Source organism: Ranitomeya variabilis, chromosome 3 (genome assembly GCF_051348905.1).
Source record: "Ranitomeya variabilis isolate aRanVar5 chromosome 3, aRanVar5.hap1, whole genome shotgun sequence".
In the NCBI taxonomy this organism is placed as follows: domain Eukaryota; kingdom Metazoa; phylum Chordata; class Amphibia; order Anura; family Dendrobatidae; genus Ranitomeya; species Ranitomeya variabilis.
In genome coordinates, this window is record NC_135234.1 from 414,471,909 (window position 1) to 414,485,400 (window position 13,492).

A 13,492-nucleotide genomic window follows, 5' to 3' on the forward strand; every position below is an offset into this window, starting at 1 on the left:
TAAAGAAGATTTTTCCATGATGCAATGACTGCCTTCATCTTCTATTGCTTGGGACTTTCAGTGACTTTTTGTATAATGACAGAGCACCACTGATTATCATGGCAGGTAGCTATTAGTGATGAGTGAGTTGCGAACGTGCTTGGATAAGGTGTTATCTGATCATGATCATGCGCTAACCGAGTGTCTTCGGTGTGCTCGAAAAATATCTTTGAGTCCCCAAGGCTGCATGTCTCGTGGCTGTTAGACACCTAGAACACATGCAGGGATCGCTTGTTTGATTGCGAGACATGCAGGCGGGGGATTCAAATATATTTTTCGCGCACGCCGAAGACACCCGGTTAGCACACAAGCATGATCGGATAAAACCTTATCTGTTCACTCATCACTATTAACTATGCATATACCTGGGTATATCATCGCACATTTATAGGAGGCAGACAGTAGTGGAAAGCAGATTCCTTTTTGCTTTTTTCAGAATCCATTTAATATTACTTAATCACCACTGGGAATACTTATGTTACAGATCAGCAGCAAAAGGTGTGGCAGGACTGTGAACCTTTCCCTGCAATTTAACATACCATTGCTGTGCGATGATACATTTAGTAGGTTTCATGTAAAACAGGTTTAACAACCTATTCAAATAGTAGTAAAAAGTAAAACACCTTACTTGCAAGTTCATCAGCATTTCCTATGATTTCAATATAGTGTTAAATCATTAAGGTTATGGCTATTTTAAGCTTGAGCTACACAGTGACTTTGGCTGTGATGCAGGTCTCACATCCAATGATAGCTCTATGCCACTGCTACATTGCAGTATAATGCAGGTTAATAGAGTTGCAAGGTACTGTGACCAGAACATGCAAGTTTCAAAAAATCCAACAAATTATCCATTTTTCAACTTGCTTGTCACAGTTGCTGTACCTTACGGATCATATTGCGACCCCATTTACCTTTTTTATGATGAGATGTTGCAGTCCCTTAGAACAATCCTTCGAGGCTGCCATGTAGCCCTAGCCTTATCATGAATGTTTGGTATACAGATAAATAGATTAATTCATATAATATTTAAAAACTCACCTACTGTCATTCTACGCCATTAAGGAAGATAACATCTCAACATCTATGCACTTGACCCAATCCTGTCCCACCTCATCCTAAACCTCACCATAGTCTTCATCCCAACCCTAACGCATCTCTTCAACCTATCACTAATAATTGATGTCTTCCACTCTTGCTTCCAATATGCCTCAATCACACCCATCCTCAAAAAGCCCTCCTTTGACCCATCCTCTGAGTCTAACTATCGCCCCATATCACTTATGCCTCAAAACTACTGGAAAAACACATCCATCATGAAATGTCCTCCCACCTCTCCTCCTGCTCCCTCTTTGACCATTTACAATCTGGCTTCTCACCGCATCATTCCACTGAACGTGCCCTGACTAAAGTCACCAATGACCTACTAACTGCCAAATCCAAGAGACACTACTCTGCCCTCCTCTTTGACCTGTCCTCTGCTTTCGACACAGTGGACCATTCCCTCTTACTACAGATTCTCTCATCTCTTGGCCCTATCTTGGATCTCTTCATACAGTACCATTACAGACTGGACATTCAGCGTCTCCTGCTCACACCCTACCTCCTCATCTCGCCCTCCAATCTGTCGGTGTCCCCAAAGGTTCAGTTCTAGTACCCCTGTTCTTCTCCATCTACACCTTTGAGACAGCTCATAGACTCCCATGGCATTCAGTATAATCTCTATGCTGATGATAGATCTACCACAGAGCTACCTCTCTGGACCCGATATCACCTCCGTGCTAACCAGAATCCCACAATGTCTGTCCACTATTTCATCATACTACTCTGCTAGATTTCTAAAACCGACCATGGATAAAACAGAATTCATCATATTTCCTCCCTCTCACTCAACCCCCCAACAGACCTATCCATCAAAGTCAATGACTGCTCACTCTCCTCAGTTCCTCAAGCATGCTGCCTCGGGGTAATCTTTGACTCTGATCTCTCCTTCAAACCACATATCCAAGCCCTTTCCACCTTCTGCCTATTCCAACTCAAAAATATTTCCCTGATCTATGCATTCCTTAATCAAGAAACACTAGTTCATGCCCTCATCATCTCCTACCTTGACTACTGCAACCTCCTGCTCTGTGGCCTCCCTATTAACACTCTCACACCCCTCCAATCAATCCTAGACTAATCTGCCCAATTAATCCACCTGTCCCCCTGCTATTCCCCGGCATCTCCTCTCTGTTAATTGCTGGCTTTCCATTATGCAGACTTCAGTTCAAAACCCTAACCATGGCATACAAAGCAGACCGCAACCTGTGTCCTCCATACATCTGTGACCTAGTCTCCCTGTACTTACCTGCATGCAACCTCCGATCCTCTCAAGATCTCCTTCTCTACTCTCCTCTTATCTCCTGTTTCCACAATTGCATACAAGATTTTTACCGTGCATCTCCCCTACTCTGGAACTCTACCCCAACATATCAGACTCTCACCAACTGTGGAAACCTTCAAAAGGAACATGAAGACCTACCTCTTCCGACAAGCCTACAACCTGCAGCAACCCTGGATATACCATACCTTTTCATGACCATCACTACACTCACCTACTGTATCCCCACCCATCCCTTATAGACTGAGAGCCCTTGCAGGCAGGGTCCTCTTTCCTTCTGTACCAGTTGGTGGCTTGTTTTTTCCAAGATTATTGTACTTAATATTTTTTACATATGCCCCTTTTCGCATGTAAAGTGCAATGTAATAAATGGTGCTATAATAATAAATAATAATACTGCATGACTTCTTAGGCTCTTTCTCAGACATGATGACATCTATAACAATGTCACGTCATATAACCACAGTGGTCTAATGTTGTTCACCAATGTAGTGTTTCTCTTCATTGAATTTTATCATACTGAATTATCCTCTTGGAGATGAGGGTGACCTGGAGTGCCAGCAGCACAGATCCTGGTGAGAATCAGTATGCTCAGTGTAAATGCTTAAAATACTTAAGAGTTACTCCCATTTTCTTAAATGTGTAGTGTTGGATAGTCAGTCCTGTTAAATACAATTTAATTTGCAATTTACTGCTTATTAAAATTTTCACCCATTCTTGTTCAAATGTTTTTATTAAGATTTTTTTAACATGTGAACAGACAAAAAAAAAACTGAACACAATAAATCACGTAAGGTGGAAAAGAGGGAAGGATACATGGAGGGAGGAAGGAAAGCAAAGTTTTATTGGGGAAAGGAAATAGGATGCAAAGGTAAGGGAAAATTCCCTATATATAAGGGGATTAAGACACGCAAACATTATAGTACCAACTAGTGATGAGCGAACGTGCTTGCGTGCTGAGTGTCTTCGGCGTGCTCGAACAATATGTGCGAGTCCCCATGGCTGCATGTCTCACGGCTGTACAATATGCAGGGATTGCCTTATCCGAGAGCATGTTCGCTCATCACTAGTGCTAACCTATGCAGTATGTAATATAATTTTGCAATATTAACATTTTTTAATTTGATTACAGCTCGTTGCCTTGGGGATCAACTACTGCTGGTAGTTATCAGACAATTTTCATCCAGAAGAGTATTTATGAGATCAGTCACTGATGTTGTATGAGAGATTCTGGTTTGCAGATTTTGTTCTAATCTATTCCAAAGGTGTGGATTGAGATCAGACTCCATGCTGGCCTGTCAAGTTCTTCCATACCAAACTCACCCAACCATATTTTTATGGACTTTGCTTTGTGTATAGGGTCACAGTCATGCTAGCATAGAAAATAGCCTTCCTCAAACTGTTTTCACAAAGTTGAAAGCATGCAATTGGCAAAATGTTATTATATGCTAAAGCATTAAGATTTCCCTTCACTGGAACTAAGGGCCAACCCCTGCAGATCAGCGCTATACCATTAGGCTATGTGCACACTTTGCGTTGTGCTCTGCGGGTTCTTTGATTTGATAAATCTGCAGGGCAAAACCGCTGCGGTTATCCCTGCAGATTTATCGCGGTTTGTCTTCCAGTTTCCACTGCGGGTTTTACTCCTATACTATTGATGCTGCATATGCAGCAATATGCAGCATCAATAGTAATGTTAAAAATAATAAAAAATGGTTATATACTCACCCTCTGATGTCCCGATCTCCTCGGCGCTGCACGCACGGTCCGGTTCCAAAGATGCTGTGCGAGAAGGACCTTCGTGACGTCACGGTCATGTGACCGCGGCGTCATCACGGTCATGTGACCGCGACGTCACCGCAGGTCCTGCTCGCACAGCAACCCTGACACCGGATGGCCGCGTGCAGCGCTGAGAGGTGAGTATAGCATTATTTTTTATTTTAATTTTTTTTACCACAAATATGGTTACCAGGGCCTGGAGGAGAGTTTCCTCTCCTCCACCCCGGGTAGCAACCGCACATGATCCGCTTACTTCCCGCATCGTGGGCACAGCCCCATGCGGGAAGTAAGTGGAACAATGTATTTCTATGTGTGCAGAATCGCTGCGATTCTGCACAAAGAAGTGACATGCTGCGGGTTGTAAACCGCTGCGTTTCTGCGCTGTTTTTCCCGCAGCATGTGCACAGCGGTTTGCGGTTTCCATAGGGTTTACATGTAAATGTAAATGCTATGGAAACTGCTGCGGACCCGCAGCATCAAAATCGCCGCGGATCCGCAGTAAAACCCGCAATTCTAGGAATTTAGGACCTGAGAATGATGTCGCGGCTTGTGATTGGTCGCGTGGCGGTCACATGAGCAGCACGCGACCAATCAGAAGCCGTGACGTCATGGAAGGCCCTAAACGCGCTCATTTTAAGCAAAGGAGGCTGCCGGTTAACAGCGGTAAGGTGCAGGGGCCTCCAGAGAGGTGAGTATATCAATATTTTTTATTTAAATTCTTTATTTTACACATTAATATGGATCCCAGGGCCTGAAGGGGAGTTTCCTCTCCTTCAGACTCTGGGAACCATCAGGATACCTTCCGATACTTGGTGTCCCATTGACTTGTATTGGTATCGGGTATCGGTATCGGCGATATCCGATACTTTTCGGGTATCGGCCGATACTATCCGATACCGATACTTTCAAGTATCGGACGGTATCGCTCAACACTAGTGGCAATACATGCTAATTGATAGGGCACAATAGTGCATTGAACTCTTGGTCACATCAAGGGTGCGCCCTAATTACATACAGTACAGACCAAAAGTTTGGATACAACTTTTCATTTAAAGATTTTTCTGTATTTTCATGACTATGAAAATTGTACATTCACACTGAAGGCATCAAAACTATGAACTAACACATGTGGAATTATATGCTTAACAAAAAAGTGTGAAACAACTGAAATTATGTCTTATATTCTAGGTTCTTCAAAGCAGCCACTTTTGCTTTGATGACTGCTTTGCACCCTCTTGGCATTCTCTTGATGAGCTTCAAGAGGTAATTACCGGGAATGGTTTTCAATTCACAGGTGTGCCCTGTCAGGTTTAATAAGTGGGATTTCTTCCCTTATAAATGGGGTTGGGACCATCAGTTGCGTTGTGCAGAAGTCTGGTGGATACACAGCTGATAGTCCTACTGAATAGACTGTTAGAATTTGTATTATGGCAAGAAAACCATTCCCGGTTGGGAATGACCACTCACATATCCCAACCCCAGGGACGTGGTTTGGCTAATAAAATGGAGGCCAGATGTCTCTTTGGGTGTCTATGGCTGGAGGTGTGGAGACCTCCATTGTGTGTTCTAAAGACACTGACCTGTGTGGGCGGACCCGCAGTACTATATGGGCTGTTTTTTTTTCCGGTTTGCTACTTTGTGCTGGAAAAAGCTGTTCGATGTTTTCCTATCCAGAGCAGTTTATGTAATTTTAATAAACTTGCTTTTACATTTCAGCAATACCGCTTCCTATGCCTATCTCAACCGCAGGCGAGTGAGTACGAATCCCTACAATTGGTGCTAGAAGCACGGGCACAAATACCAAGAAGCAGTGTCACTGCCGATATCGCATGTCCTGGGTGAAAGCGGCTGCAGGAGGGAAATCTGATAACATGGAGGAACTGCTGAAACACCTGGTCCAGGCGTAGCAGCAACAGCAAGAAACCAACAGGCTGCTACAGCAGATCCAGCAGGAGCAGCAGAAGCAGATCCTGCAGAGCCAGCAGGATCAACGTCAGCAGATGCAGCTTCTGGCAACTGCCACTCAGGGCAGGACGAGCACCCCAACTCAAAGTCCGGTTGATGACTCTTACGTAAGGAAGACGGTAAGAAGAGCATTTCAAAAGATGACCCCTGGGGATGACGTCGAGGCGTTCCTGGCGGTGTTTGAGAGGGTGGTGGAGCAGGAGAAATTGCCTCCAGAGCAGTGGGCCAAGGTTCTGGTGCCATATTTGACAGGTGAACCGCAGAAGGAGTATTATGACTTGGCGTTGCAGGATGCAAAAGAATATGCCAAGATAAAGGCTGAGATCTTGGCACGTTGAGGAGTAACGGGTGCATGAGTGGTCGTATCGCAGTGACAAACCTCCCCGGTCCCAAATGTTCAATCTCCTACATCTGGTCAAAAAATGGTTGCAACCTTCAATCCTCCTCCTCCCCAGCACAAATGGTGGAGAAGGTTGTCATGGAAAGATTAGTACACACCCTGCCCAGGCTGTTGCAATCATAGGTTGCCCAGGGAGATCCCAATAATGCCAATGACCTAGTGAGCTTGGTAGAGAGAGGTACCAGACGGTCGAGATGTAAGGGCTTGTGGCATCCCCATACTGGGGTTCCCAAAGCGGGGTTGACACCCAAAAGAGGAGAGCTAGAGCCACACTTGGGGTGAATCCTAGAGAACCAGAGTTAGTGGCCAAGTGTGATTTGGTGGAAGTGTCATACCCCTGGCCACATAGCCGGCCATTGTCCCATTACCATTGAGCCAATGGACTGCAGCACAGGGCAGTGCTGCTCGTATTTTGCCTATCCAACCTGCAGCGCTGTTCCCCAAACAGGAGAGGGGCTGCAGGCTTTCCCCGTGACAGTAAGCGTTGTGCAAATGACTGGTTTGCTGGACTCAGGAAGTTTGGTAACCCTAGTGAGGGCCACAATTCCACTTCGGCTGATTCCTGGAAAGAGGGTGGGCGTCCGCTGTATCCATGGTGATGCGAAGGAATACCCTGTGGCCCAGGTGGTCAAAAACACAAACTGTGGTACCGAGTCCCATGAGGTCGGCGTGGTCAAGAACCTATTACACCCTATTATAATAGGGCAGGACTTGTGGGAAAAAGGGATGTCTGGTTGCCTGGACAACAGCTTCTAAAGAAACTTCATCGCAAACTACGGATGACAGGTCTCTGTTTTGTGTGCTTGTTGTTGATGAGGTTGAGGCAGCATCCACTGAGGCCAATGTCCCTGAGCTGGAGGTGTCCGGGAGAAACTTTGGGACCACCCAATTCAGGGACCTAACTCTAAAAGGGGCATTTGATAATGTAACAGTACTTAATGGTGTTGCTCAAGAGCCGGGGGCTGACACTCGATACCCACATTTTGCCGTGAATGGGGAGGTGATATATCATGTCACCAAGCTGAGAGGGGAGGTACTTGAGCAGTTACTAGTGGAAAAGAAAATATCCAAACTCATAAGATATAATCACTTAGGTCTACTCCACCAATTAGATATTGGAAAGAGGGAAAGGGGATAAGTGAATAAAAATTATACTTTAATAAATCTTATTATTAAAATCATAAATTAAATGAATTGTTCATACATCTTGAGATGTACATTGGGTCACAGTGTGTGAGCCATTATTATATAAACAGTGCCACTGTGATCCACTAGTTCCCTAGTGATAGATCGCAGATTAGATAATATAAATAAGATTCCAGCTATGACCCTCAAATAATGCTAGTATTAAATTTATTGTTGACACTAATTGTCTAATAGTAGCTTGGCCATAGATATTATCTATATCCAAGGGTTATGATATGCAGCAATGATAGATGATAAATACAGCACTAGATATCAAATTATCCAGCCATCCCATAAGCATAGTCTTATAATATTAAACTGCATATTCCAGGTTGCAAAATCTGGCCAATTAAATCCAAACCACTGCTAGCCAAAGAAGCTAAGAGTATTAACGAGTGCCGACTATCCTCGAACGCTATGTGGTATGAATAACGGGGATCACCGGCACCATACCTCCAAGCACTCTGCCTTTCCAGCTAACACATACCAGAGTGATATATCACTCTCCAGTTAGTATATCTCACAGAGGGCAGCACACGCTGTAAGCACTCACCTCTCTGACTTCACATGTTCCGTTTCAACAGAACATGTGATTGTGGCACACAGCCCGATTCCCCAGACCAGAGCCAAATCAGAGATTTGGATTTAATTAGCCTGATTTTGCTGAGACCTATCACTAGTGACTAGTGGATCACAGTGCTGCTTATACAATAACAGCTCACACACTGTGACCCAATGTACATCTCAAGATGTATGAACAATTCATTTAATTTGAGTATAATAATAAGATTTAATAAAAGCATAATTTTTATTGACTTATCCCCATTCCCTTTCCCTCTTTCCAAAAGCAGTTACTAGTACCAGGGCCATACAGACGCAAAGTTTTAGACATGGCCCATACACATGTATTAGGTGGTGACCTGGATGTCGAGAAAACCCAGGAACGGATCCTCCAGAGGTTCTACTGACCCGGTTGTCACCGTGATATTGTGAATTTCTGTAGGTCCTGTCTCACCTGCCAGCTGACATCCACAGTGGCCCATTTTCGTAGCTCTTGGTGCCATTGTCCATTATTCAGGTACCATTTCATCACATAGCCATGGATCTAGTGGGACCCCTGGTCAAGTCCACCAGAGGACATTATTATGTCCTGGTGATACTAGACTATGCTATACAATACCTGGAGGCCATTCCACTACGTAACTCCTCTGCCAAGTGTATCTCCCGAGAGTTGGCCCAAGTCTTCTCAGGAATGGGGTGGCCTAAAGAGATCCTGACTGACCGAGGGACCCCATTTATGTCAAAGGTGATGAAGGAGGTGTGCAAAACCCTGCAAATCAGACAGATGGCTTGGTAGAAAGGTTCAATAAAACCTTGAAGGCCTTGTTGAAGAAGGTCGTAGAGAAAGACACCTGGGACTGTTTACTACCGTACTTTCTATTCTCCATTAGAGAAGTACCCCAGGCTTCTACAGGGTTCTCCCCTTTTGAACTGTTGCATGGCCGACACCTCCGTGAACTCCTCGACATAGCAAAAGAGATGTGGGAGGCAGAGTCTACACCCTACCGGAGTGTGATCGAGCATGTGGCCCAGATGCAAGAGAGGATTGCCAAGGTGATGCCCCATGTGAGAGAACACCTTCTCAAAACACAAGTGGTGCAGTCGAGGGTCTACAATAGGGCGGCAAGGGTGAGACACTTCAAACCTGACGATCGAGTGCTGGTGCTAGCACCCACGTTGAAGACCAAATTCCTGGCCAAGTGGCAGGGTCCCTATGAGGTAGTGGAGAAAGTTGTGGAGGTCAACTACAAAATCCACCAACTAGGGAGGCGGAAACCCTACCAGGTGTACCACGTGAACCTAATGAAATCGTGGAAGGACAAAGAACCTGAGGAAGCCACATGTCTGCTGGCCAATTCCAATGTCAGTGCAGAGGATGTCAAGGGGGCAGACACCTTATCCTGCTCACAGAAGCAGCAGTGCCAGGAGTTGCTGCAACAGAACAGAGACCTGCTCTCAGAACTTCTGAGGTGTACAAAGAATGAGCATGAGGTCCTGATGGAACCTCAGGTCCGGGTCAACGTGAAGCCATATCGGATTCTGGAAGCTCGTCGAGAGGTAATCTGGAAGGAGGCAAATTGGATGATAAGCCTGAGAGTCATCGGTGAGTCCAAGAGTGACTGGTCCAGTCCAATACTCTTGGTGCCGAAACCAGATGGGTAATGGCAGTTTTGCTGCAACTATAGGAAGCTGAACGAAGTCTCTAAGTGCGATGCTTACCAATGCCCTGGGTCGATGAGCTAATTGAGAGACTAGGGCCGGCTTGGTACATTACTACCCTTGACGTCACAAAAGGGTATTTGCAAATCCCTATGTCCCAAGATGCCAAGGAGTAGACTGCCTTTACAACTCCAGATGGATGCTTCCATTACACAAGGATGTCATGTGGGTTACAAGGTGCTCCAGCTACATTCCAGAGAGCCAAGGACAGGATTCTGGCCCCCCACAAAAGATAAGCGGCTGCCTACCTGGATGACATTGAGATCTTCAGCCAGGATTGGGGGAGCCATCTGAGCAAAGTCTAGGCCTTACTTGATGCGCTATGGAAGGCAGGGTTTCTATGAACCCGAAAAAATGTGCCTTACGAATGGAGGCGGCAAGATACTTTGGGTATGTTGTAGGCAGGGGAGAAATAAAGCCCCAGATAAACAAAGTTGAGACAATCCAGGGCTGGCCACAACCCCTCTCAAAGAAGCTGGTGAGGGCATTCCTGGGCATTGTGGGCTATTACCGCTAGTTTATTCCAAACTTCACCATGGTAGCTGCCTCTCTGACAGACCTCCTTAAAGGGACAAAGTCGGCTATGGCAAAGTGGTCTCCAGAAGCTTAGATGGCCTTCCAGGAACTGAAGCTGGCCCTGTGCAAACAGCCGGTGCTGGTAGCACCCAATTTCTCCAAGGAGTTTGTAGTCCAGACGGACGCGTCGGATGTTGGGCTGGGAGCTGTCTTCTCTCAAGAGCAGGGGTGTCAAACTGCATTCCTCGAGGGCCGCAAACAGGTCATGTTTTCAGGATTTCCTTGTATTGCACAGGTGATAATTTAACCACCTGCACAGATAATGATTCCTGCTACTTGTGCAATGCTAAGGAAATCTTGAAAACACGCATGATTTGAGGCCCTCGGGGAATGCAGTTTGACACCCCTGCTCAAGAGGAGAACTGGGAAGAGCACCCCATAATGTATCTCAGCCAAAAGTTGACATCCTGGGAAAAATATTACTCCATGGTGGAGAAGGAATGTTTAACCATCAAATGGGCGTTGGACTCTCTAAAATACTACCTCTTGGGCAGGAAGTTCAGACTGGTGTCAGACCATGCCCCACTGAAGTGGATGAGGAAGAAAAAAGGGAACAATGCCCAGGTAACTAGGTGGTTCCTCGCACTTCTGGATTTTAACTTCCATGTGGAGCATAGGTCAGGGAAACTGCATGGCAATGCTCTGTCAAGGATCTACTGTTTGTTGGAAGAAGGTGCCAAGCACCCCCGAGTTTGGGCAGAGGGGGGTATGTAAGATGGTCGCCGGACAAGTCCTTGAGGGGAGATATGTGTCATCACGGCTATAAGCTGCAGTGATGTGAGCCTGGAAGTATGCTCCAGCACTAGTGATGTCCTCTGAGTATTTTTTAGTGCTCGGAGATTTAGTTTTCCTCACCTCAGCTGAATGAATTACATCTCTTAGCCAGCTTGATTACATATGGGGATTCCCTAGGAACCAGGCAACCCCCACATGTACTTATGCTGGCTATCAGATGTAAATCATTAAGCTGCGGCGATGAAAACTAAATCTCCGAGCACTAAAAAATACTCGTAGTACACCCGAGTGTACTCGAGAAATCTCGAGTAACGAGTATATTTGCTCATCACTATCCAGCACGTACTGTATAGTGCTGAGAGAGTTATTTAGGTCGCTACAGGGTCAGGTTTTACGAGAGGTCATAAGAGATGGGTTGGAATGACTGCTCGCATATCCCAACCCCAGGGATGTGGTTTGGCTAATAAAATGGAGGTCAGATGTCTCATTGAGTGTCTATGGCTGGAGGTGTGGAGACCTCCATTGTGTGTGCGCTAAAGACAGTGACCTGTGTGGGCAGACCCGCAGTACTATATGGACTGTTTATTTTTCTGCTTGCTACTTTGGGCCGAAAAAGGCTGTTCGTTTGTTTTCCTATTAAGAGTAGCTTATGCCGTTTTAATAAACTTGCTTTGACATTTCAGTGAGTATGAATCCCTACAGTACACTATATACTAAGGCACTGTGCTATACATAATAAGTGAGTACACTATATTCTAAGGGACTGTGCTATATATAATAAGTGAGTAAACTATATACTAAGAGACTGTGCTATATATAATACGATTTTCACAAATGTGTGAATGGCCCTAAAAACTCTAAAGTCCATGTGTCATCCGATAAAAAAATCTGGAAGCACACAGACATTTCACACAAATTTGAGAATGTAGATAAGGGATTTTACAGATAACATTATTAATCCAAGTCACACAGAACATATACAGAATAATATGTATTATAAATATATATTATATATAATAAGATGTAAATCCAGGCACTTACCGCTCACATCTAGTCTAATTAGAGCCGTTTTCTGCTGTTTCTTCTCCATCTGGTCAGACCTTCATGTTGACATCTCCTAGCCAAGACTTGTCTTGTCACGATGATCATCGCAGCCCTGAAAATAACACGGTCACATATATTGCATACATACAGTGCCTTGCGAAAGTATTCGGCCCCCTGGAACTTTTCAACCTTTTCCCACATATCATGCTTCAAACATAAAGATACCAAATGTAAATTTTTGGTGAAGAATCAACAACGAGTGGAACACAATTGTGAAGTTGAACAAAATTTATTGGTTATTTTAAATTTTTGTGGAAATTCAAAAACTGAAAAGTGAGGCTTGTAATATTATTCGGCCCCTTTACTTTCAGTGCAGCAAATTCACTCCAGTAGTTCATTGTGGATCTCTGAATGAACCAATGTTTTTCATAATGCTGTTTGATCCCTAATGTTGTCAAACAAACCTTTGAGGCCTTCAAAGAAAAGGTGTAGTAATACTGAGAATACACATAGGTGGACTCAATTTACAAAATATGTGACTTCTGGAAGGAATTGGTAATGCAGGTTTTTAGTTAGGGGTATTAGACTACAGGGGCTGAATGCAAATGCACGTCACAATTTTCTGATTTATATTTTAAAAATATTTTGAAAACCATGTATCATTTCCTTTACACTTCACAAATACTTGCTAATTTGTGCTGGGAGATCACATAAATACATTTAAGTTTATGGATGTGACATGAAAAAATGTGAAAAAGTTGATGGGGTATGAATACTTTTTCAAGGCAAGTGATTTTTTTTCCACACAGACACAGCCCTATTGAATCACACTGGTCACTGTGCTGTCCAATATTTACTTGGACAGCAAAGGAACTTAAAATAAACTTGTCTGAACGAGCCTTTATAGTGAATCGTTTCCTACAAATCTAACAAATACATCAATCTGTTCTGCCTCTCCTGTTCCATAACATTATATGCTGATAGATCAGAGTGCATGTGTAACCTAACGGGTTCCCTTGAAAGGAATAATAATACAGTAATCTATTCTAATCAGTCAGAAAAAGGAGAACACTAACTTAAAGACAGAGAAACTAGTCATGAGTTTTGTC